Source organism: Pteropus alecto, unplaced genomic scaffold (assembly GCF_000325575.1).
Source record: "Pteropus alecto unplaced genomic scaffold, ASM32557v1 scaffold87, whole genome shotgun sequence".
Classification (NCBI taxonomy): Eukaryota; Metazoa; Chordata; class Mammalia; order Chiroptera; family Pteropodidae; genus Pteropus; species Pteropus alecto.
The window spans coordinates 14,587,165-14,611,350 of NW_006443225.1; the positions used below are offsets into that span (position 1 = coordinate 14,587,165).

The 24,186-nt window shown below is 41.6% G+C and overlaps 1 protein-coding gene and 2 pseudogenes across 1 annotated transcript in view; all 3 read left to right on the forward strand.

The window, feature by feature from the left end:
- Nucleotides 1-24,186, forward strand: part of KCNB2 (potassium voltage-gated channel subfamily B member 2) — a 305,417-nt gene that overhangs the window by 212,027 nt on the left and 69,204 nt on the right.
- On the forward strand, nucleotides 13,295-13,413 carry LOC112472708 (annotated as a pseudogene).
- Nucleotides 15,478-15,596, forward strand: LOC112472631 (annotated as a pseudogene).

Consider the following 24,186-nt stretch of genomic DNA (forward strand, 5'->3'; position numbering starts at 1 on the left):
ATATTTCTCTTAATTTTTGATGCCAGTTTTTTGCTAACATGGATGATGGATGGATGATGATGGATGGATGGATGGATGGAGATATAGGGATATATTTATTATGGCAAGGAGCTATCTATCAATTATTACATTAATGCTTTTTAAATAAGAAGTGGTGGCTGGACTTAGACAACTACCTTTTCTGGGTCTATGGAGATGATCATAAGCTTTTTCTTAAGTCTATAAATATGATAAAGTATATTAGTACACTTTCTGATACCAATCCATCCTTGCGTTTCTGGAATAATCTCTACTTAGTCATGAAGTTTTACTCTTTTAATGTGTTGCCGCTATTTGATAGAGGATTTTTACATTGATACGTCTAGGTTCCACTGAGCTGTACCTTTCTTTTTCATGCTGTGCTTGTCGGATTTTGATATCCATGTTGTACAGACATTGTAGAAAGAGTTTAGGTTTATCTTTCTACGTCTTAGAGAAGTATAAATTGCACGGGGACTAGGCAATCTTTAACGATGTGGTAAAATACCCACCGGGTTTGATTGATTGCCTACTCAGCATCACACACAGTGCCTGGTCACTGGAGATAAAGAAGTGAATGATTGTCCCAGCCTTCAAGGAATGCATTGTCTAATGGAGGTGATAAGCACGTCAACACTATATTACAAAATAGAGTTACATGTTGCAATAATAAAAGTACGTAGGAAGATGCTATGAGAATATGAAGACAGTTTTCTAGAGGAAGCAGCACTGAACTCCCCTCAACCAGTGTTGGCATTGCTCGGGAGAAAGGCAAGCAGAGCCTAAGCAGTGCGATTCCAGAAGCCCTGTCCCCAAAAATCTGCCTCCAGCCGCTGGAGTTCCTCTAATAGATGACTAAGGACTTCTTATCCCACACGAGAAACATCGGAAAGCTTAAAATGCAGCTGCCCCTGGGAGAGGTGAAAACCCATCTAATTTTACACTCGGAAAGAAATGTTTGATGGACATCGGTTCCTGATGGTGATATTGCTACAGAAAAAGGGAGAATGAAGATTGTAAGGTTCCCAGAGCTAGTAAGGAGGTCACGGAAAGGGAAGAAAGGGCTGTCAAAGGGTAAACCCTGTCAGCTCCCCTCATCTGTCTGGTTCCGCCCATGACACAGCCAATGAGTAGATTCGCTTGTCTCTTCACCAGTCTCTCCCCCGACCCCCGCCTTCTCTTTTCTTGTAAATTGTTAATGAAGAATTGTACACATATACAAAAGTACACAAATAAAAAATGGATAACTTGATTAATTTTCAAAATTTAAACACACTCATGTAAACATCAGTCCCCTCAACCACCCCAAGGGTACTCTCCTGACAAGTAGGGCGCCTGTTTTTGAACTTGTTGAAAGGAAATCATCTAGTATATGCTTTGTTTGTATCTGCTTTCTTTTGTTCAATAATTATGTTTGTGAAATTCAGCCGTATCGATGCATGTTAATTCAGTTCTCATCCCAGTATTGCATTGTATGAATCCACCACAACGTATTTATCCATTCTAATGCTGAGGAGGACTCAGATAGTCTCTGGTTCAGTGCAGTATGAATTCTTACACAGCTGTAAGCATTTTTGGCCACAATTTACGTTATTCTCCTATTGGGTACATACCTAGGAGTGGAATTACTAGTCATGGGAAGGCGTATGTTCGGGTTTTATAGGTACTGACAGTTTTTCAAAGTGATTTTACTCATTTATTTTCCCTCCAGCACTGTTGGCTTTACATCGTCATCAATACTTGCTAATTCCCATCATTATCATTTTAGCCCTTCTGTGCAAGCCACGCATGAAAGTTAGTTTCACTACTTAGTAAGCCCTTGGCTAATTTTGATTAAAGGACTCATCTTTTTAAAAAATAATAATAATAAATGAATAGAAAGTTTTTAACTCACTAAATAGTTTACTTAATCAGAGGATAAAATGACCCTACTGAGGCCGGTTGTCATTTAAATCCATACTTGCCAAAGCCCTAACATTAGAAGGATACACTCTTTTCGATTTTTAAATTTTTCCAATTGTAATATTGCTACTTTACGCTGCACACCATAAATCTCATAAATGACATCGCCAAGTGTGTGGAATAATAATTGTTCTACATAAATAATGCACGATAATGAGCCAAAGATTAGCATGTGAATTACAGAGAAAACAGTGGGTCGAACTGTAGTAAGTACCGGAAAGGTTAAAGAGGTCAATCAGAAGGTCAGTGAGAGGTAAAGAGGGATTACGCAGAGCAGAGGAAGGAGACACATTTTTTATTGAGGTTGTGGATTCCTTGTAAGCTGGTAAGTTAAAGATCATGAAGAAGGAGTTGCTCTTCCAATTGTGGGATGTCTTCTCTGCCGTGATTCAGGAGCTGTTTAACAAAATCCCCCAGTAAAGCGACAGTGGACTCTACCCATTAAAGCAAATATTGAACACGCCCTCCTTTCACATGGAGAAGAAAGAAACAGAAATGAGGGAGACACGGGCAGAGGAGTTAGAATGTTCCGAAATGATTTCTGATGGATATTTTAATTTTTTAGTGCCAACGATCCCCAGAATATCTTCACATATAAGGGGCTAAAAAGCTAGGAAAATCCTGTTTCATGTCTTCCTATTAATCCTTAAAGATAGAGTATTAAGTATAATGTATAATACAATAACATATACTTTCTTCTTTCGTAGCACTTACCAGTGATATAACTGTCTTTATCTCACACAGACTGCACTCAGAGAAAGCAGACACCTGCGACCATCGTTCTCCACTGTATCTGCCATGGTGCCTGAACCACTCATTAAATGTTTGTTGAATACATGAATGAATGAACAAATGACTGGAGACCGAGTCTAGGTTAATACTTTCCTTTGTCTTTTATTGACTAATCCCCACATCTTAACCTTTGTATCTCGTTTTAAATATCTAGTCCCATTATACTAAATTTCTTGTCCAAAAGGAAAATTTTACGTGAGGAATTCCACGGAGCAGGAGAGAGAATGAGGCCACCTCTGTCTTTGAGGAAGGTCAGGGGTGAGCATGAAGAATTCCTAAAACCCCAAGAGCAAACCCCAAAATTGAAACCTTAAAAGTTTGTGAGCAGTAAACGAGGATATACAGAAACAGACACAATATAAAAGAAAAAATATTCGAATAGTTATTTCGAATTAACGGTAAAAGACAATAATGAGAAAAGAGGAGAAATAAGAAAGATAATGTTGCCATAATTAAGTGACTCAAAATTATATCGCCATAAGCAAGACAAATTTTAGACTTTTATAAAGAGGGAAAAAAACCTTATAATTAGCAATGCTCGAGACCAAGAAGGGAAGCTTGGATAAGATGGATCCTTCTAAAATGAAAATAGATTTCCTTAAAGAGGGAAGGTTGGACGGATTTCTACAAAATGTGATGAATAGTGATGCTCATCACCAAGAGAAGTTAGTGAAGATAAGCTTCTTGGATTTCAACTAGATCCCTGAACCCAGGTCTTTTGCAGATTGCACAGCTGCCAAAGCATCAGCCTGGTTTTATTTTAACAACATTTACAATTTCCCTTTCAGTTGAAGCAAGGCTGAGGGACCATCTGAGCAGATAATGAAATAACTGTGAAAGTTCAGAGCACGCTGAACAAAACAAAATATGTTTTGCCTGATTTATGCAAACTAAACATATTGTCAAGGTTTTGAAGCAGTTAGTTCGAAATATGCACCAAATACAGCGATTTCTCAAGTAGCCTGGCAGCAGATGAATTAAATGAAAATGTGCCTCTAAAACAGTTTAATCAAACTGTATAGATGTGCTGAACATTTTGATAGTTTTGTGACATGAATTCATGAATAATGTCTTTTCCTTAAGGCATAGCTGACTAAGTTCACCTAAAACCATAAATCTGACCCTTACTAATGGGGTTCTTCCATTATGGATTCTAGGAGTATCTTTATTTTAAAACCTCTGCTAAAGAAGAAGTGACGTTAGATACCTTGCTTGCTTCTTTCCCCATGGAAGCAAACCAGGTCAATGTGGGCCTCTGTGGTCGCTAGTTTCACACAGACAAGGTCCAGGGCTTTGTACGTCGGTGGAGGGCTTTTCTACCCCAGACCGCGGCTGTAGTGAAGAGGTCAATAAATTATGCAAATATCAAAGCCAGAGAATGCTGAAACCCAACTGTACACACCCTGGTGTCTTAGATCTCAAAGGAGGACACAACCTATAGAAAAATAATCTTCCAAGGAGAAAGAACAACATTGTCCTTGGAGAAGACTTTGAAAGGCTTTGAATGAATGAAAGAGCTTATGCTTGCGACACCTTCTTAATGGTATTGCATTTCTGAAGGAGCAAATCGTGATTCATAGGGCAAAACCTGCCTTAGGACTGTGGCAGTTGGGAAATAAATACCCTTACCCTTGTCTCTCCCAACACTCCCCTCACCAGGCAGGTTCATTCCAGGCCCAGCCTGTAGAAACTGAAGAACAGGCAATACCGACTGTAACTGACATCTTAAAAAGACGTAGCAAAACATCCCAAATCATCATCGATTTTTCTGTAATGACTTTGGAGCAAGCAGAGTCATCAGACTTTTGACTAGTATTTTCTTAGATTTTGGCATAAAGAGTTCCTACTTTTCTAAAAGCAAAACGTCATTATTTCTCAACTTCTTTTATGGTGACTAATCTGATTTCAAAGTTTTTACTTTTCACCTGTCCTCATCGGACTCTGGAATAGTCAGTGTAGGTCTAGAGCATTAACCAGCAACTTTCTCAGTAAGGTCCCAAGGAATTATTAGTCTCAGCAAGGTCCCAAGGAATTATTTAGTCAGTCACTCTTAGACAGTGAGTGACTGACTAAACCTACTCCCCCCTTGTTGGCCTTCCTGCTGGATTCGTTAGCAACACCACCAGTCGTTTTTTGGGGGGGTCCCTCAGTGACTGATAAAAAGGAAGGCAATTAGAATGCCTTGCAGTTCTCCCCTTGGAGAAAATTTTCCATTTTCTCATAATGCTGGTGGGTATGATTTTATGTATAGTCTCTATTATGTTTTTAAATCCAATTTAGAAAAAAAATGTAAATAGGCTATATGAAACTGTATGTCAACCAAACGTTTTATGAACATCTTCACGAATGTCTCTTCTGTCATCAAACAGGAAATTTGGGTTGGGGAGGAAGGACTGACTAACAGTATTGTTATTTTACCAATGAAAACGTGTGTGGAAGGAGGGATTTGATGGGCATCTACAGCTTTACCCAATAGAATGGATAGCCCATAATTTAATGCCAGATTCGTAGCCTTTGAAATTCACTCTTGAAATGTGCCACCCATTCTAACTCAAATTGTGAAAAAAAATTTTGCAGCCATTCTATTTGTAGGCAAGGGAAATTTGTTATTCTCTCACAAAAATTTAAAAACTTTAAATGTCACACCCAAGTGCTAAACTACCCTCACTTCATGGCAGCCTGCTATGTAACAAAAATATTATATTTCTTTAGTAATGTCAAGGGTTTTTTTTTTTTACCATTCTATTTGTAGGCAAGGGAAATTTGTTATTCTCTCACAAAAATTTAAAAACTTTAAATGTCACACCCAAGTGCTAAACTACCCTCACTTCATGGCAGCCTGCTATGTAACAAAAACATTATATTTCTTTAGTAATGTCAAGGTTTTTTTTTTCTGACCGTCAAACAACTCGCTAAATTTAAATCTGCTATTTCTACTAAGATGCATCAAGACTTGTACCAAATTCAATCAATAATCTCTATACCTTAGGAGAGAATTTGGTTTGGAATAATTGCACAATGGGCAGCAAATAAAACCAGTGCAATCCGAATTTCACTCCTGACTTGTTCTGTGACCTTGAGAATGTCACCTGGAAAACGCAGAGTCATACCTCCTTCACACATAGCTATTTTAAGGACAAAGTAATAGAAACTAACGGTGCCATAGTAGGTGGGTGGGAAATTTAAATAATATTGATGTAAGTTTCTAAATTAATTGATATCGAGTGAAGATTCTTTACGATGGCATTTTAGAAACTATCTGCCTTACTTTCTTTGTCTTATGCTAATCTTCAAGCATTTCCCTTCAGTAGCCTAAAATAAAATTCCTCTTCCTCTACCCTTGACACACTCCTTGTTACGGAGAGGCACTGTGTTCGGCTGGTGGCTTTTCTCTCGTTCCTCACGTTTAATTAGTCACCAAATTTCCCCAGTCCTTTCATTCACAGCCCCTTTCCTTTCCATCTTGTCTTCGATTTAGACCCTCCCAACTTCACACCTAAACAACTGCAGGTTCAAATCCAGGCTCTACCACTTACCAGGAGCGCAAAACCATTTTTCTGTGTCTCGGATTCACCAGCTGTACAATAGTGAGAGAGCAAACCCCAGGAATGAGAAAATAAAATTTACCCTGGTAACAGTCAGGCTGCGATAACAGGTAAAATCAGAGACGAAACCAGCAGAAAACAATGATTCTTCCAAGGCAGGCCACAGCCTCAAGATGTCGGGTCCCCTTTCTTTTGAATCATTACTGTTTTCTTATCCATGACTTCCCAGTCCACTTCGTTCCTGAGAAAAGATTACTGAGATACCCAAGTGCTAAACTGCCCTCACTTCATGGCAGCAGCGGCCAGCCCGGAGCCAGCCCGTCTCTGGGAACCCTAGTCCAGAGATGACCCCCATTCCCCTTACCTCCTCTGAATTACTCAGCCCAGGCCAAACCCTACAAAAAGCCGCTGGCTGCTCCCTCTTCCCGAGACACCCCGCGATTTCCTGGGGTGTAGGCTCTCCCGTGCTCCGGCCAGTTGAATAACCACCCTCCTACTCCGTGTCACTGGGATTCCTCACCAGGAAAAATACCATTCCCTTAAGGGTGCTAAGAGAATTAATCGAGATAATGTATGTAAGGTACTTACAGTGGGTGACGGCACACAGTAGGCACTCGGCAAACGCTGGCTGCTCGTCTTATTATTGTCATCGTCATCATCGTTACCATTGTAACATCTCCTTATTACTGTCTGCCACCACTCTTCCCTCCCGAGCCACCATACCTGGGACTTCAAATTATTCTCATCTATTTATATCCCTATTTGAAAATTTTAGTGGTTTTGCACTGTTGTCAAAGTCCCAACTCAGTCTAACATCCAGCCGCTGTTATAGTGACACCAGTGACCTTGACTTCATATTGTCCTACAAGGAGCCTCCACTCCAGCTGGCTTGTTTTTTCCTAGTTCCCAAAGCATGGCTCACATGTGACCTGTACACTTTTACTCAAGACAAATTCTCATCCTGTAACGGCCCCTGACTTCCTGTTCAGTTCTCCAAACACTGCTCATTCTTGGGCCCACTGCGAAGCTCTCCTCCTCCAGGAAGCCCCTTCCTGCCACCATACGGCCCTCATCCCCTCCGAACCACACGGAGAGCCGTGCTGTGTATTCTGCTCAGCATGGAATTATTGGTTACTTTCCTCATAAATACATTTTTTTTATCGCGCGTAAGCCCCCGGCAAGTATTGGATCACATATCTCTTTTTATTACAAACAATTTTGTCATAAATAAATGATAGCTTTGAATAAATGGCTTCATAATCAATCTTTTCCTCTCTCTAAGTAGTATATTTATTCCATGAACTCCTTTCCAATTAATTTGCACTACACATTTCTCTCAATCTGTGGGAATTCATGGGCGGGCTCCTCCTACATAGTCAGGGTGGGATTTTCAGTTCCAGCCTTCAAAACAAATGCAGAATTTGTCCATAGTTACCTTGCCTTTATCTGTTGAAAATTGTATCTAGAAGTACATGCCTGTGTCTGACCCCACGACTTTGCTCTGGGATAGTTTTTCTTTACGTTTTCAATTTTCTTACTTTGTGAAATAGCATCATAGTGAATCTCGTGATTGTTTCTACCTCTATTTCTGTCCCCCCAAATTAATTTAATATTATTTTCTTTCCTCTTGAAGTCTTTCAAACTGTTCAGGTATTGGCTCTAAGTTCATGATGCCATTTTGCTTCCCTCTGTCAGATCATTTTATAACAATCTTTGATTTCATTCATGTTTATTCAGACAAAACCATCCTATTTTCCTTTAGTTCACTAGCCTTGCTAATTTCTTCTCAACATTATCTCTTTCCTTGGAGACTCTCCTGCTGCAAAGTCCGGGACATGTTTTCATTCTTATTCATCCTTTTCATACAAGCCAAATATGGTTTTTCTCATTTCCTAGAAAGAACTTTAATCAACTAAGCTCTCCGCTATGGTATTCCTTAGCACGTTCGATCATTCTTTTCTTAGAAATTTAAATGCCACTACCCACTGATGAGAGTGTAGTTTCTTCCTCAATTTTTATTTCTGAAGAGATAATATTCTTGAATAGAAAAAAACAATGAAAGTGAATGACTTTGTCCTGTTATGACTTGCTTTGAACTGTGAGGATTCACTGAACTGTCCTAGTCATACACTCTCATCCAATATCAAGAACCATCATCCTGGCCCCTGTGTATTCATGAAGTATGCTATTAAGGATTGTGGAGTTTACCTGATTGTTTACAGAAACCTCCTGATCTACTTGTAAAAACTATTAGATATGTAGTTGTTATTTTTAACATAACTAATTATTAGCCCTGTTATCAATCTGTTAGTATTCTAACACATAACCATCCCAAAACAACAAATTCAGATGTAGAGACCCAAGTTCAATTCCTGCCTCCAACCTCTTAGAGCCAGATGACCTTGGATGACACTTAGCTGCTCTGGACCTCAGTTTCTACTATAAAGTAGAGATAATAGTAACTATGTGATACAACTATTTAAGTTTTACACAAATATGAAATATCAATTTATAAAAGAATTCGAAACTAACAATCTCTGTTTTTCATTCCAAGTCAGTTTCTACACTCTACCACAGTTATTACTCAGTTAAAACTATCTCTCTCGTAGGCCCTTCCGTCTGTTTTGTTTGTATTAGTTTTTGTTTATGTTTTAATCAATCAATTAAAAATAGTTTAATCAAATTTAAATGAAAAAATCTCTCTCTCTCTCTCTCTCTCTCTCTCTCTCTCTCTCTAACACACACACAGACACACAAACGCATACACATACAGATGCCCTAAGCCCCACAGTGCATAGAACTGGAAAAGCTAGACATTTATTAATAAAATGTAGTCCCATTCAGTTTGCCTTCAATAAGCAGTCATTGATGTTTCTTTAGAACAAAAGTATAAGAGAAGGAGGGAGAAAGAAAGGACAATCCTTGCGAGTCATCCTTTCCTCTTGCTCCCTTCTTAGCCCCGTCCCCATCCAATCAATCACCCAGGCCCATGGCTCAGGTGCTTCCCCTCCCTAAATATGTGTCACACTCATCTCCTTCCCTCCGCCTCATCCCCACTCCCCCCACCAGCAACTCATCCTAGGCTACTACGCCAGCTTGTTCACCAGTGTCTACCCATGTTTGCCTCACTCCAATCCGTTCCCTGATCTGATCATGCCGTCATCCTCTCCGGTGACTTCCGAGCTCGTTGTAAAGGGCCTTTCTTCAAGGATAGCTGTGCGCTCCTCTACCTGATGCTCTTTCTCCTTTAACAAGACCGATAGCTTTGCCTTTATGGCGCTCGCCATATTCCGCATCGTCTGCTGGTTAATTTGTATGTGCCTTATGTTCACCACCTTCTGGTAAATTCCTTAGTAGAAAGGGCCAATGCCACAGACTTGGCAAGTACTTGGTATCTATGTACCGAATGACACGACCATCTAGTTGCAAAGACAAGACACAGGCATGAAAGAGTGGAGAACAAGTTTAAGGCAAAATCTCCTGATTCTGTGCTGCAGGCTGTGTACGTCAGTGTTGTGTGGAGTGTTCTTATCCTGCTTGGAAAGAAGCAGGCACAGCCAGCGTCTCTCACGTACCTTCTCCCCACCTCTCCACCCACCCGAGTCCAAGCACCGTCATTTCTCATTCGGACAATCGAGTCTCTTCCTCCCTCCCTCTCGCCACCCTGCCCTTCATCTCCCACCAGTTCAGTCTCCAGCGGCAGCCACGATGATCTTCTTCAAGTGACTATAAATCAGATTACATCACGTCTCTGTTAGAAATTCTTTAATGGTTTTCTATCAGACTTAGAATAAAATCCAGACTTAGCGTAGGGGCCTCCAAGTTCAGACACCTTCCTAGTTCTCTGACCTCTAGCCCTTTTTTGTGACTGGAACAGTCTTTGCCAGGATCGTCCCAAGTCCTAGATCCTTCCTGTCATTTGCATTTCAGCCCGAATGCCACCACCTCACTGTCTTAACCGTCCGATGACTATCTTTCATGGCGGTTATCACTGTAGGGTAATCTCTGGTTTCTGTGTCTATGCCTACATGGTCTGTCTCCCATTGTCTCCCTCCCCCGTAAGCGTGCTGGAATATGGCACCTGCCCATCAAGTTCACCACTGATTTCCCAAGGCCTAGACCAGTACCTGGCTCCTAAAAGCAGGTGGGGAATATTTGTTGACTTCACGGGTACTCCTTCATATCCTGAGCAAGTCATTTTGCAAATCTATCATCTCTGCTTTCATGAATATGCTCTCTCCCTCATAAGGCATCTCTGTAACTTGGGAACCTCTTGAATGCTCTATGTTTGCTCAGCGTATGACCCAGCAGCTAGCCAGAAAGAGAAAGCCACCATGAGTCATGCTGTGCAATTTCGAGTACCTTGAGGTGACATTTTCAGTGTCAGCTGCCGTTCCCTGCAAGTGCTTCCCTGTTGCCATGGTAAAGACTTCACGAAGCAAATTCAGCCAATGAGAAGCAGGTTCTCCACTGCTCCAGAAGTTTCCGCATAGACATCATCCCCCAGATGGGCCCAGCAAAGGACCTTGCTCATGGCGGGCTCCCAGGTATTGTAGATCTGAGTTAAATTGAGCTTGGACTTTGATCCCTCTAATACTCTTTCCGAGGTCCTTGTCACATGCAAGTTTCCAAGATTTCAGATAGAAGATTCGTGGTATTCTTTGTTGGAAATTAAATGCTCGAGAGGGAAACACCTGTAATTTTTTCTACCCATAATAATAATTATAGCTCACATTTATCAAGCACTTACCTCCATTGTCTCATTTATTTCTAAAAATCATTAAGGTGGCAGATACTATCATTAGTTCCATTTCACGAATGAAGAAACCGAGGCTCGAAGAAGTTAAGTAAATTATCTCAGGTGACACAGAGAACACAAACGTAAGACCGGACCAAAACCCTGATCCCACCGTGGGGGCCACGGACTTTGTTGCTAGGGGTTTTCCATGAAGCCTAGATCAGTTCTTCAGGGACCCCCATCTTGTAGCTGGTAGCGGTCGGTGACCAAAATGAAGCTATATTTTTGTCTCCTGCAGTCCCGTTGAACCCTATACAACATAGGTAAACTTCCTCTTCTCCACAGATGCCATCATTTTCTGCTCATTCAGAGGAAGCCTCTTCATGTGGCAGTCTTTACTGAGACATGAGAATGTGCAATCCAAGATATTAGTCGAACCTCAGAAACTGCTTAAATCTGCTCTCTGGACTTGTCTTGCTTCGGGCCTCTTTGGCCCCACCCCTTTCTTGTGTCTGTCCGCCTGGCATGGGGAGGGAGGCAGGGGAGTAAGACAATTCTTACTTGAACTGGCACCCTATGTCCTGTGGCCTGGCAGATGTTTAAAAACTGACTCATACCCGTGGCTACGGCTCTTCAGAGGACCCCTTCTAGATCTTCCTGCCCCTTTCCCTGGCCCTCCCTCTGTGGCCCGCTGGTCACCTCCTAGGCTTCCCCTGTCTGCCGGGCACCCTGCGGTGTGCCCGCAGACCATCGCTGAGACAGGCCTGGTGGGTGGTGTCTAAGAAAATCCAGCAACTCTGCTTCCTGCTGGGACTGCAGGCACACTTGTGTCCATTGTCCCCCAGAACTCTGCAAGTGTTCCTCTCAAAGCAGCAGTTTTATGGCCATGAGGCCATAGCAGTGCATCTGCCCTGCTCTACAGATACTGCTTCGTGCTGTCCCGGCTGCAGTTCAAGCTTTTCGAGTGTCCCACAGCTGCTCGACCCCACTAGACCTGCAGTGAAAGACATAGAAGCCCCTGGGGTAAGGGAAAGTGGACGGGATCCAGGGCGAGCCCCAGAGCCTCCTCTCCATCCCCCTTCTCAGCTCTGCTGATTTTTCTGATAAGATGTACGTAACAATTTATCATTTTTGCCATTTTTAAGTGAACAGTTCTGCGGCATTAAGTGCACTTGGGTCGTTGTACAGCCGCCACCACCCATCGCCAGAACCCTATCTCCCCGGACTGAAACTGCACCCAGTAAACACTAGCTCCCCATTCCCGCGCCCCCATGACCCCTGGCAGCCGCTTTCTGTCTCTATGGATGTGTCTACTCTAGGGTCCTTACATGAGTGGAATCATACAACAGTTGCCCTTTCACGAGTGGCTTGTTTCAGTTAGCATAGAGTCTTCAAGGTTTACTTATACCGTAGCATGTGTTAGAATGTCCTTCCTTTTTAAGACTGAATAATATTCCATTGTATATGCTACATTTTGTTTACTCATCATCTGTCGATGAACATTTGGGTTCTTCCACCTCTTGAGTACTGTAAATAATACTGCTATGAACACGAGTGTGCAAATGGCACACTGGGTCATACGGCGATTCTATTTCTAATTTTTCGAGGAACTGCCACACCGTTGTCCACGGTGCCACACCATTTTACCTTCCCTCCGACAGTGCACAGGCTCTCAGTTTCTCCACAGCCTTCCCAACACTGGTTATTTTCTGGTTTTGTTTTTTGCGTGTAAAGTGGTATTTCGTTGTGGTTTTGATTTGCATGTCCTTAATGACTAGTGACGTTTTCATGTACTTTTTGGCCATTTGTATCTCTTCTTTGGTGAAATTTCTGTTCAAATTCTTTGCCTATTTTTTAATTGGATTCTTTTTATTTTGTCGTTGTTGAATTGTATGACCTTTTTATATATCCTGGATATCAACTCCTATCAGATGTATGATTCCCAAGTACTTCCTCCTGTTCCATGGATTCTTTTCACTGTAAGGAGTGTCCTTTGATACACAAAAGTTTTTAATTTTGATGTATTCCAAATTATCTAACTTTTTTTGCCAATGCTTTTGGTGTCATATCCAAGAATTTATTATCAAACTCAGTGTCACAAAGCGTTTCCTCATTTTTTACTAAAAGTATTATAGTTTTAACCTTTATTTTTAAGTCTTGATCCATTTTAGTTTTTGAATATGGTATAAGGTGTGATTTTACCTTTTTTTATTTGTTTTCTTTAAAGTTTTAAAGTTTTGTCTACAGCCATGCCACCCTGAACAAGCCCGAACCTGTCTGATCTTGTAAGTTAAGCAGAGTCGGGGCTGGTTAGTACTTGGATGGGAGACCACCTAGGAAGACGAGGTGCCGTAGGCATAAAAAATAAAAAATAAGGGATTGTAAGCTGATTAGGTCCTTGCAATCCATGAGGTCAACTAAGGGTTGCCTCACCTGAAATTTTTTTTAAAAAATTTAAAAATAAAGTTTTAAAGTTTTGACCTGCTAGAGATCCTAGCCTCATGGATTTTCTTCAGAAATCTCATATACAGATTTTTCTTACACTTAACTTTGGTGTCAGATTTAACGTATTGATACTTAAGTCAAAGCTGAGTCAGGAAGAGTCTAATTCCATCGACTGTTCGATAGGAATGGAAGAAGTAGAAACTGCATATCATCAACCGTTCCCCAAGTGGATTTCGTGTAGCACAAATCCTGCTAGGTCAGCAGGTCCACGCGTTGGAAAATTCTATCCTAACGAAAGTAAAACAGAGCAAAAACGTTGATATCTGTGAACAATAGGGAAAGGCAAGAGGAGTATTCAGCTTGAAGAGGAGAAGACTGAGGGCTGATGAGACTCGTTGGCAAACATGTAACAAGGGTCAGCGCTTCCCTCGCTTTACTGAGGAAAGAATAAGAGGAAATAAGTAAATTGCAGCATGAAGGATTAATTTAGATAGTTCCTGAGAATGTGTAGCTAGGTTACCAAGAATGGCAAATCTCTTTCTTTAGAGATTTTTCTTTTTAAAGAAAATAAAAGACTGCATAGGAGTGGGGGTGAAGTAAACGGCTCCTTAAAGTCTCTATCCTATTGGAAATGATATCGCAGGACAAAAGATGTTTTGAAAGGAATTAATTTCCTTATCTGACTAGTCAGTAATTTTTAACACTAAGAATTAAAACCCAAAATGCTCTCAGAAATAACTTCCACATATGTCGCTGCCAGTTCCTTTACACAAGTTCTGTACCATTTATGATAGCTCATTGTAAGCAACAGGAATAGCTGCATAGCACCTTCGCGTTACTTCCACTTTTCCATCCTCTGCCACAGTCGCTTTACTTTTGAATGCTGCAAGGAAAGGATCGAACGGCATTAAACGTTTCTTTGCTATTATGGTCACCTTGTGGCTGGCTCCCGTAACAAAGGGAACCTGGCTTGCATATCTGTAACATCAGATAATCCGTAAATCAGTTCGGTTTTAGAATCTATCACCTGATTTAGCAAAGAAAGATGGACCTTCTTATGATATCTGAAGGTGAGGGATGCTGGCTGTGAGTAAATCTAGTCTGCATCCTCCGAGCACACACCAACTGCTCCGGAGAAGAGAGGGGAGAAGTAACTCGAATGTATCTTGGGAAATCAACTTGATATTCAGGTTTTTTCCACGAGTAATCCATTAAATAATTGATGTGCAAGCTGACCTAATAACATTAGCAATCCCAGACCTCTTTTATTTTTTTCTTCCCTAATGAATTCAAGGCACTTTCATCAAGGTCAAACTCAGAACACTCAGGTAACCTTCCCAGGCCACGATAGACCATACCATTGTGTTTTTATTATTTCCTTGCCAGTGCAGAAAGCAAACCTGTCAGACACACAGAATCACAGTTGGCTGTTCCCCTGCAGCTCACCCCTGGCTCTCACCTCTGCTTGCCTGTCTGGCCTCACCTCCTACCACGTCCCCCCCTGTCTCAGCCCCAGCCCTCTGCCTGGACGCAAGCCTTCTACACCAGCCACGTCACACGGATCTCCTTCCTGGACACACCGTGCTCTCGCACATGGCCGTTCCTTTGCCCTGGACATGTAGCGATTCTACTCTCCCGGCCTCCTCAGAGCCCCTCTGCTTCTTGTGCTTAACCCAGGCGGAGCGACATTTTTTCCCAGTGCCTGGCGTGTCCCCCATCATGGGACTCGTCCCTGTCTTTGTCTAGGTGCATATCAGTTCCAGCATGCTCCCCTTTCTCTCCAAGGTTCTCAATGGAAGGGATGTGACATGTTAATCCTTGAAACCCCGGCATCTGTCACATGAATGTTTGCCGTGATCAAGTTATGATCCCAACAGTAACTAGCATTTCCAAGGAACTTAAACAGGTACTCATAGTTACGAGATTTTTTTAAAGCCAGAAAACCAATTTACCCTTTAATTTAAAATATATTATAGAGTCTACGGCCATGCTACCCTGAACAAGCCCAACCTCATCTGATCTCAGAAGCTAAGCAGGGCTGAGCCTGGTTAGTACTTGGATGGGAGACCACCTAGGAAGACCAGGTGCTGTAGGCGTAAAAAATAAGGGATTGTAAGCTGACAAGTTCCTTGCAATCTGTGAGGTCAACCGAGGGTTGCCTCGTCTAAAAAAATAAATAAAGTAAAATATATCGTAGAGATCTTTTAAACCTAGGTACTTTGCCATGGTGAAAAATTGCAATGAAACATTTTCTTAACCACGACCTGAGAAAAAATAAGGAGAAATGAGAGAACACCTTTCATCGCTACACCAGCACTCAAAACTGGCAAAGAGATCCTAGCCTCCAACTTTTTATTCCTCCACTTAGTCACTTCACAAACATTTATGAATACCTACTTGATATTTATAAATAGGTTACAGTGCCAAACGCTAGGGCTACAAGCTTCAGAAAGGTTCGTTTCTTCGCTGTGCAAGCTCACTTTCTGTTCCGTGTGTTCCAATCCCAATGAATATTGTTTTTCCTTCAATAAAATATCTTCTTTATTGTAACCATGTAGAAAAAGAAGTTGAGATGCAGAGTAATATGAAATATGCGAGGAGAGAACAAAGTCCTGAAAATATAAGTTGATTTCTAACCAATTATCTCATGAAGACTCAGCTTAAGTATTAAATTATTGAAAAAAAAAACATAATAAAATTCATGCTCTTAAGTCGTTATGGTGTTTTATTAAATAATGCAATGGGAACATATGGGAAAACAACCTAGTTTTTACAGTATCTCGGTACGATATTCTATTTGGCCTCATACCAACAATAAGCATCCTAAAAGTATTATTATGCATATTTTCATCAATAAGAAAGGGATTAATGTCCATACTCCGAGGTCATTTATGATACGTACCTAGCAGAGAAGTTGGCAGGGGCTCTGGATTTTTTAATGTGCATACTCGATTAGAGCAGCTCTCCTGATCGCATAGGATTTTGTCTGAGAAAGGACAGATTTGTGCCTGCAGGGTTTCAGTGTGTATCCGGTTTTAAAACCCTGGACATGTTGCAAAACAGCACCTGGGCTTCCATCTGTTTGCTCTCTCCATGGATCTATTTTTGAAAGGATTGAAAAGATTTATTAGTCGAAAAATATATTCTATTCTATAGTTTGCAAGCCAAGCTAAGACCATTCATTTTCCAAACCCTCTAAGAATGAGGAGGCCATATTCACCCATTCTTCAATACTTTAAGCCTAGAAAGTCTCTGGCTACAACTTAAGCTAAAATCCCAAAGTAAAATGTAACCTAGTAATAATGCTGGTGCCTTTTCTCCTCTAGCCCTTCAGAGAAAGCTTAACCTTTTAGGTGGTTTGAAAATAGTTGCTTATATTTCCTATCTCTGCCTTATGCAGACCACTGCAATAAAACATTATTAAACACGCACACGCATGCGCGGGTTCTGTACCTGCACACATTCATTGTTCCAGGTTGACGCTAGTGTTTCTCTGTTTGACTCTAATCCCGAGGCCCCTTTGGGCAAAATTCCTCCCCGTGAGTCCCTATAATTTCATCTGCCTCGTCATGGTTCTTCCTGGAGAGGCTTCTGAATGCATATCATCTCCCATGACTAAATTGTATCCATTGAAAGTGAAATAGAGAGTCAAGTCAGTCATTAATTTTAGCTAACACTGACCAGGAGTATTCTCCCTAAATTTAAGGATGTTGGAGGCTCGAGCTGGTATGACAGAAGGCAGTCTTACAGTACTTACGTACATAGAGATGCTCGTGAAATATGTTACGTTTAAATGAATTCAATAACTATCCAAGTCTTTACATTACTTTGGAAAAGCAGCCTACACTACAGAAATGACTTCGTTTGTAGGCCCATGACGGGCCCAACTGACACGTTCAGAATGAATGAAAATCTGCTCGTATTGTCAGAACTGTGTTCTTTGGAGCCGTGCTAAAACAGCCTCTGTGTAAAGACTACATGGAACAGTAAGGAAGAGATATCAATATTTGCACAGTTCTTCAGTTTCTAAAGAAATTTTTTAAAATATTTTTTCCCCTAAGTCCTCACCACAACTCTGTAAGGAAAATCTTGTTTTTACCACTTCTCAGTTGGGAGAGCAGGAAATGCACAAATGAGGTGACTTGCCTCAGGTCACATTACTATTAAATGAGGGGTTGGAACTGCGACCCAGCTTTGTTGCTTCTAAGCTGTACATTCTTTCTGCTAGGTATAGTCTAAATACCGACTTTTAGTAGGTTGTGCCATTTGGCTTTGTAAACTCTCAGCCATCCCAGGCCTTGCTGACTTAAAATCAACAAAACAAAAATAATGTATCTGTTGGAAATGAAAATGTCCAAATGATTCTCCTTGTGCACCAGGCCTTTGTAACCAGTGATATAGGTGTACATCCTTATATAATACTGAGAGACACAAAGGGAGAAATTGTGTCAGGAATTCCTATTCTTTTGTTAGAGTAAAGGATATTAAGAAGAGAAAGAAACTGTTGCCCAAAACAAACAAAACAAAAGGAAACCTAGTTATTCCATAATTGGTCGCTAAAACTTGCCTCGGTGGACCTGGGCGGGCCCCCGGCCTGTCAGCAGGTAGCATGCGTGCCTCCGTCCTCCCGTGGGCCACAGCACAGCTGTCCATCAGCGCCTGGTCTCTTAGCTCATGCAACATCTTTTCCCTCTGCCGTGTGACACTGCGTGAAGGAAAGCAATGAAAATTGAGTGACATTATGAAAATCAGTGCCTGATAGTCTCATTTTCATTCGGAGAGGGGTAGAGATTGAGAAATTCTATGACCGCAGGCTTTTCAAAGCTGTAACTCAAATATCGAACCATTTAGGTTTGGATTTCAAGCAATTTCTGTTTTGCTCTCTTTCTTATATACCAGTGTCATAAACTAAATTTTAAATAGAGGCGAAGCCCTCTTAACCTTCTTCTGTTTTAACAACGGATCAAATCGTGGATGTCCCTTACTTTTAGTAGTTGTGCTGACTGAGGAGCGTGGGAAGCCAAATGCTCGGGTCGTAAGCCCCTCGAGCACGATCTCACCCTTACACCCTCGTGTGTGAGCTGCGTGCTCACTGAGAGTCAGACTTCACCACTCAGAAATCACAGACTCCAGAGTACCAGCATCTTCCCCGACTTGTTTCCCTAGCCCCAGTCCCCACAGGGTGACCCAGAGAAAGCCAGGCACCACCTGGATTGCATTATAAGAGAGGATCCTTGGATTTACGCATCCCAAGTCTTTCCTAATGAATAGTAAGCAGACCTACCCTTCCCTTGGAAGGGAGATACTATCTATCGTCCCAGCCCAAAGGCAGTCATGCCTCTACTCAGACAAGCAGAAACGTGACAGACGCTTGGAGAACTGGTTCCCTACAGTAAGTGGAAGAGAAGACAGTTGTGGGAAGTGGAATGTTAAATATCGTAAAAGGTAATTAATGACAAGTTTCTGAAAGTATTGGAGGAGCTGGAATCAAGCGATCGGAGAGAAGTGTTGGTTTGGGAAAGGAGAGGAGGTTTTTCTACCTGGAAGAGGAGAGCGCAAAGGAAGAATGGGCATGTTGAGATAAAGGAGAGCAGTGGAAAGCTGCTGTTATCTTTGGGGGAAAAGAAGAGAAAAGGCCAAGTGAAGCCCTACCAGATGGCTTCGGGCCAGGTGGCAGGGAAGGTGAGATGCACGAGACCTGAAAACGTTTCACAAGTTTTAGGTAGTGGGGGCGTGTGACCTGCTGCCATCGAGCAGTGGATAAAGGACTGCGACGGGCTGAGGTCCGGCTGAGGAGAGACAGGCTGCGCGACGTCGTAGGAGGCCAGAGCAGGACAGTGCGCGCCTCTGGCCTGTGTCCCTCTGCTCTACGAAAGCCGAAACCGGACGAGCAAATGATAGCAAATACTTAGCGGGGAAGATAGTAGAAGGTCTATGAGGGAAAGAATGAGAAGCGACTGTCATCGTTGAGTGGGGCACTTAGACCTGGGGAGAGGAAAAACGCCAAAAGGGGCTGCTGGACCAAGACCAAGGGGGAAAAAGGGAAGTTTATAAATAAATCGAAAATATGCCGAAGGCTGGGAGCCGTCCAGCAGGAGTGAGGACGGTGCGACCGGAAGAGAAAGATGCGGTGCTTGCAGAGGGAGCGTGTAAACTTCCGTAGAGGCGCGATTCTAAAAGCGAGGGGGGCTGCGGGGGAGCTGGCAGAGACCGAGCTTAGGTGAAACGCTCTGGAGGGGAGGAAGTTAGGGACCTGTGCAGTCAGGAGGAGCAGGCCTGCCAGCCGATCCAGTCAGAATGGAGGCGGAACAAGGCCATGTGGACAGCAAAGGGATTCACCACCCCCTGCCCCTTAATTGTGCCTCTTTCCTTAGGCTCATTTGGCCCTTGTCATCTGTCCCATCGGCAAATGTGGTTTTACCCAAGTGACCTCAGCTACACGTTTTGTAGAGACTAGATTTTTTTTTTAACACAAAGGGGTTTTTAACATGGGTTTTTTAAAGTAACGCTTAACTGAAAAAGACATATTCTTGACCTTGTGAATCATTCGGTGTTTCATAAACACTAGTTATTTCTAAATATCTACTTGAATCCATGTGAGACATCTTTTCAACTGTATGTGAACCAAGAATCTTTTAAACTTCTTCTTCATCCCTTGGCATCTTCGAGTTCCCTCCCCTATTAGCTTGCTAACTGGCAAAGATATCTCATGATGATGATAAGAAAATACAGCAGGAAGACACATCCAGCCCTGCAGACCACACGCTATGAGACGACGCTAGAATTTTGATTGGAGACGTTTGGAGAAACGTTGCTACAGGAAGAGAAAAGAAATCCTAGGAGAAGGCCTCTGAATTAGGCAGAGCATGAATTTGGGTCAGGCCTGAGAAGCCCAAGGACCAGCCTTGACCTGACCTCCCAAGAGGCACTCACTATTCCGAAGGACGAGTTATCGAGCCCAACCGATGGCGACTCTCAAAATCATTTAAAATCTTTGATGTGAAGTGGAACCAAACTGCCATTGCTTGCTGGAAGTCTGTAGGCGCAAACTCCAAGCCGGTCCTGGGGCGTCTTCCAAGTAGCTGTGACTTTCCCGAGGCATCTACGGTCCGCTCTTCGGCCCAGGTGTGGTGGAGTAGCTGGCAGACATAAAGGCTGCGCCCAACCTAGTCGTGACTTTCTATAAAAGAAACGAAGGGAGGCGCCCCCAGAGACGTTTCAGGGAAGTCATTACTGTGACTATTGTCGAAAAAATTAATCCCCACCTTGGAACACAGTTCAGAGAGTCACGCCAGAAATACGTATAGCGTTGCCTTCTAGTTTCTGCTACTTTGCATACAGCCCGGCAAACAGGGTGATTAATTTCTCCAAATCGTGCCAGTGCTAATGAATGGAAAACTGGCAAGACGAAGGGCATCCCGCTAGCATCTAGTGAGTATTCTGCTCATGAGGCTCATTGCTCGTATTCTAAGAGCAACTGTACCTTTAAAGAGTAGACGAGAGCTCGCATATCACCAGGGGGCGAAGTTAAGTGTGTGAAGCACGCACGCAGGACAGGTGAAGGCCAATTAAGTGAATGCTATCCAAAACCACTTTGTTCACGATATTCCAGATTCTAAGTGTGCTGCTGAGACTTCACATTTACGCCGAGGGCAATGGCGTTTTCAAGTGTTTAATTGAATTTACAAATAAGATATTTCATTACAGGAAGAAATCGTATTCCTCACCAGCTTCAAAATTAAACTAAAACCAGATATGGTATTGTGGTCTGTGGTCACTTTGCCTTGTCAGGAAGGAGAAACCAATAGGGAAAAAAAAAAAAAGCTAAGCATACGCTCCAAAGATGGATGGTGCCGACCGTGGGGAGCTCTGAGATTCTCGTTTCCTTTATTACAACTTGGGCCGTAAACTAATAGCCTCCGTCTTTTACAGTTGGCGCCGAGAGTTACAGGAACTAGACTTGACCATACTGAACGGTTCTCTAAAATAAAAAACTGCACTTCTGCAGTTTCCCGCACAAAGAGTTCCCAGATGTGGGGCTCCCAAGGATTCTGGAGGTGTAAGCGGATTAGAAAGTACAAATCGCACATGGCCCCGGATGAAATTTCGCAATTATCCGATCGATGGCATTAGTGTAGACAGCCGAACTGGATACACCAGATCAAAAACTCACCTCCCGTCATAACTGTTGCAAGTTCATGTCTAGAAAATATTCATCCACGTACACGTTCATCCCTTCAGCAATCCTGTGATTCACACTATACTGCTGGCCGTGAACCTTAACAGGGCTCCAAGTACACAAGTGTCAATATTTGGCTTTCCCAGTGTACGTTGGCCTTGAGCTTGGCTGCTTGTCTTCCCTTAACATTCCTATTTAATATCCTATCCTTTATTAATTTTGGAGTATAACAGCAAAATTTTCACTTGGGATATTTTGCTCAAAGAATTCTCTAGATTTTAAGTTGAGATGTCAACACCAAATTTATTCCACGTCTATTCACCTGTCATTGTTTCTCTTCTCTTGAATTTGCCAAGTACCCGTGAACGAGGTCACAGAAACTAGTATTTCAAAAAAGAAAAATCACCAGTGAGATATTATTCAAAACTGACATGTCGCCACTATAACTTTGCTTTGTTTTAACTGGCTACAGTTTGCAAAGTCCATTTATTTCAAAACAAGCCTATTTTCTCATTAACTTACAGTGAACGAAATAACAATGACAGTGAAAAAGCCAAATATGTTTCTTTGGAAAAACAATTCAAAAATGGAGGTATTTTGGAAGAGTCATAATATGCCTGTTACTGTGGACTGTGGCCCAGAGCAGATGCTTGTGGCAAGTGGTAGTGCCAGCCTATATTAACTCTTTCTTCTTGGATTTTTCATTGTTTCCTAGAAATTTCACGAGTTAGGGCGTCCCTTTCACAAATGGCTACTTATGCCAAGGAACACGAAAGTGACTCTGCTGGCCGTTTGTCGCTGAATTCTGCTTTCGTTACCCAGAACGCTAACTGCTTCCTGCTTTTGTTTGGGTTCCTCAGATTGGAGGCGGACCTCCGTAAAACACTTCTTCTTGGCGGGTACTGTCCCTGAAGGTGGGAACATTCCTCCGGATGGTGGTTTCTGATTCTATAAAAAGGTGTTTGAGTCCTGCTTTATCAGTTCGATGTGTTTAGAATTGTCCATCCATGGTGCTCTTGGAACCAGAGAAATCTTTACTGATAACTAGTCTCTGAGCTGCAGCTCTTAAGAACTGCACATTGTAACTGCTTTTTCCTCACCATCGAAAGGGCCATTGGGTTTTCTGAGAGTAGCCGCATCCATCACGTTACCTGAAGCTTCGCGGCCACTGGCCCTCCTGCGGTCCCTCCTCCAGCCAGGAGGTCCTGTACCCCTGCTCATCCACTGAAAAACCATTACGCCTGTGATGACCGCTGGGGTGATTTGTGCCTTCTTGGTTTCTAAAGATATGTCTGCAAAGTCTGGATTTTAACCATTAATTACCGATGGTTTCTCACTCCCGAACCTCCCAGTCCCTGGACAGATTCTTAAATCAGATAGACGGGTGCCACCTTTCGAAGCTGTGCCTCACCTTTTCATTGGTCAGTCTGCTTCTCAGTCTTCACTGGACCTAGGTTGCTTGAGGGGAAGCTATTCATTACATAGAAGTAATGAATAATCCCACCAATAAGGATTCACGATTTTTAGATAATAAAATCTGTTTACTTCATAATCCCACCGATAAGGAATTCATGACTTTAAAGCTTAAAATTTAGCATCTCACTACCTAGTCTCTATAACGTGATCGAGCTAATTAATAGCACAGCAAGATCCGTTAATCCTGAAGCCATCCGATAACAAAGGGAAATGATACAGACTTTGAAAAACAAACGTTTCCAAGCACTTGTTAAAATAGGTACTACGCTCATTTCAAAGCTTTTTTATTTATTTATTAAAGAAGTCATTTACCAAGAACCAGCGAAGACTATGAAATATTTCATTAACAAAATTTGAGTCTAGATTGATATTTAAACAGCACAGCTATATTTCTTTAGAATTATTTATGGGGTTTGATTTGTATAATCATACCGGCCTTCCTTCTTTAAATTGTATTAATTAGGTCCTGTGGTATTAAGATAATCTTTAGGAAATGTACTTATCTGGCTTATTCTCATTAAATACATCAGAGTAAATGCTGTAGCTATTATCATTTTTATGATATGGTCACTTCACATTAAAATTCTTGGATCTAAATTGTGATGTATACCATAAGTCTACATATACAATGAAGTGGATAATAACATATAAAATGAAAATTTTTTTTATATATGTAACTTTTTGTAAGATTTTATTTAAAGAAAAAAAATCCTTGATTCATATGAAATTTCCAAATTTTTCAAGCCAATGTGATTTTAGAATATTGAATAAGAAGATAATCCTCTCCCGACTTTTAAAAAATTACTTTTTGGCATCAACTTTAAAATATTGTGATTTTTTAAAATATAAAATATATTAGCAAAAAATAATTTTCAAATTAATTAAACTGTTTTCAGCATTATCCTAGAAATTTGTCTTTATTTTTATTAAAAAGGTAATCTAATATAATAAACTATTTAAATAACAATTTTAAACTATATTGTTTTATATGTATGTATCTGTTTTCATATATATAAAGCATGTTTTATATA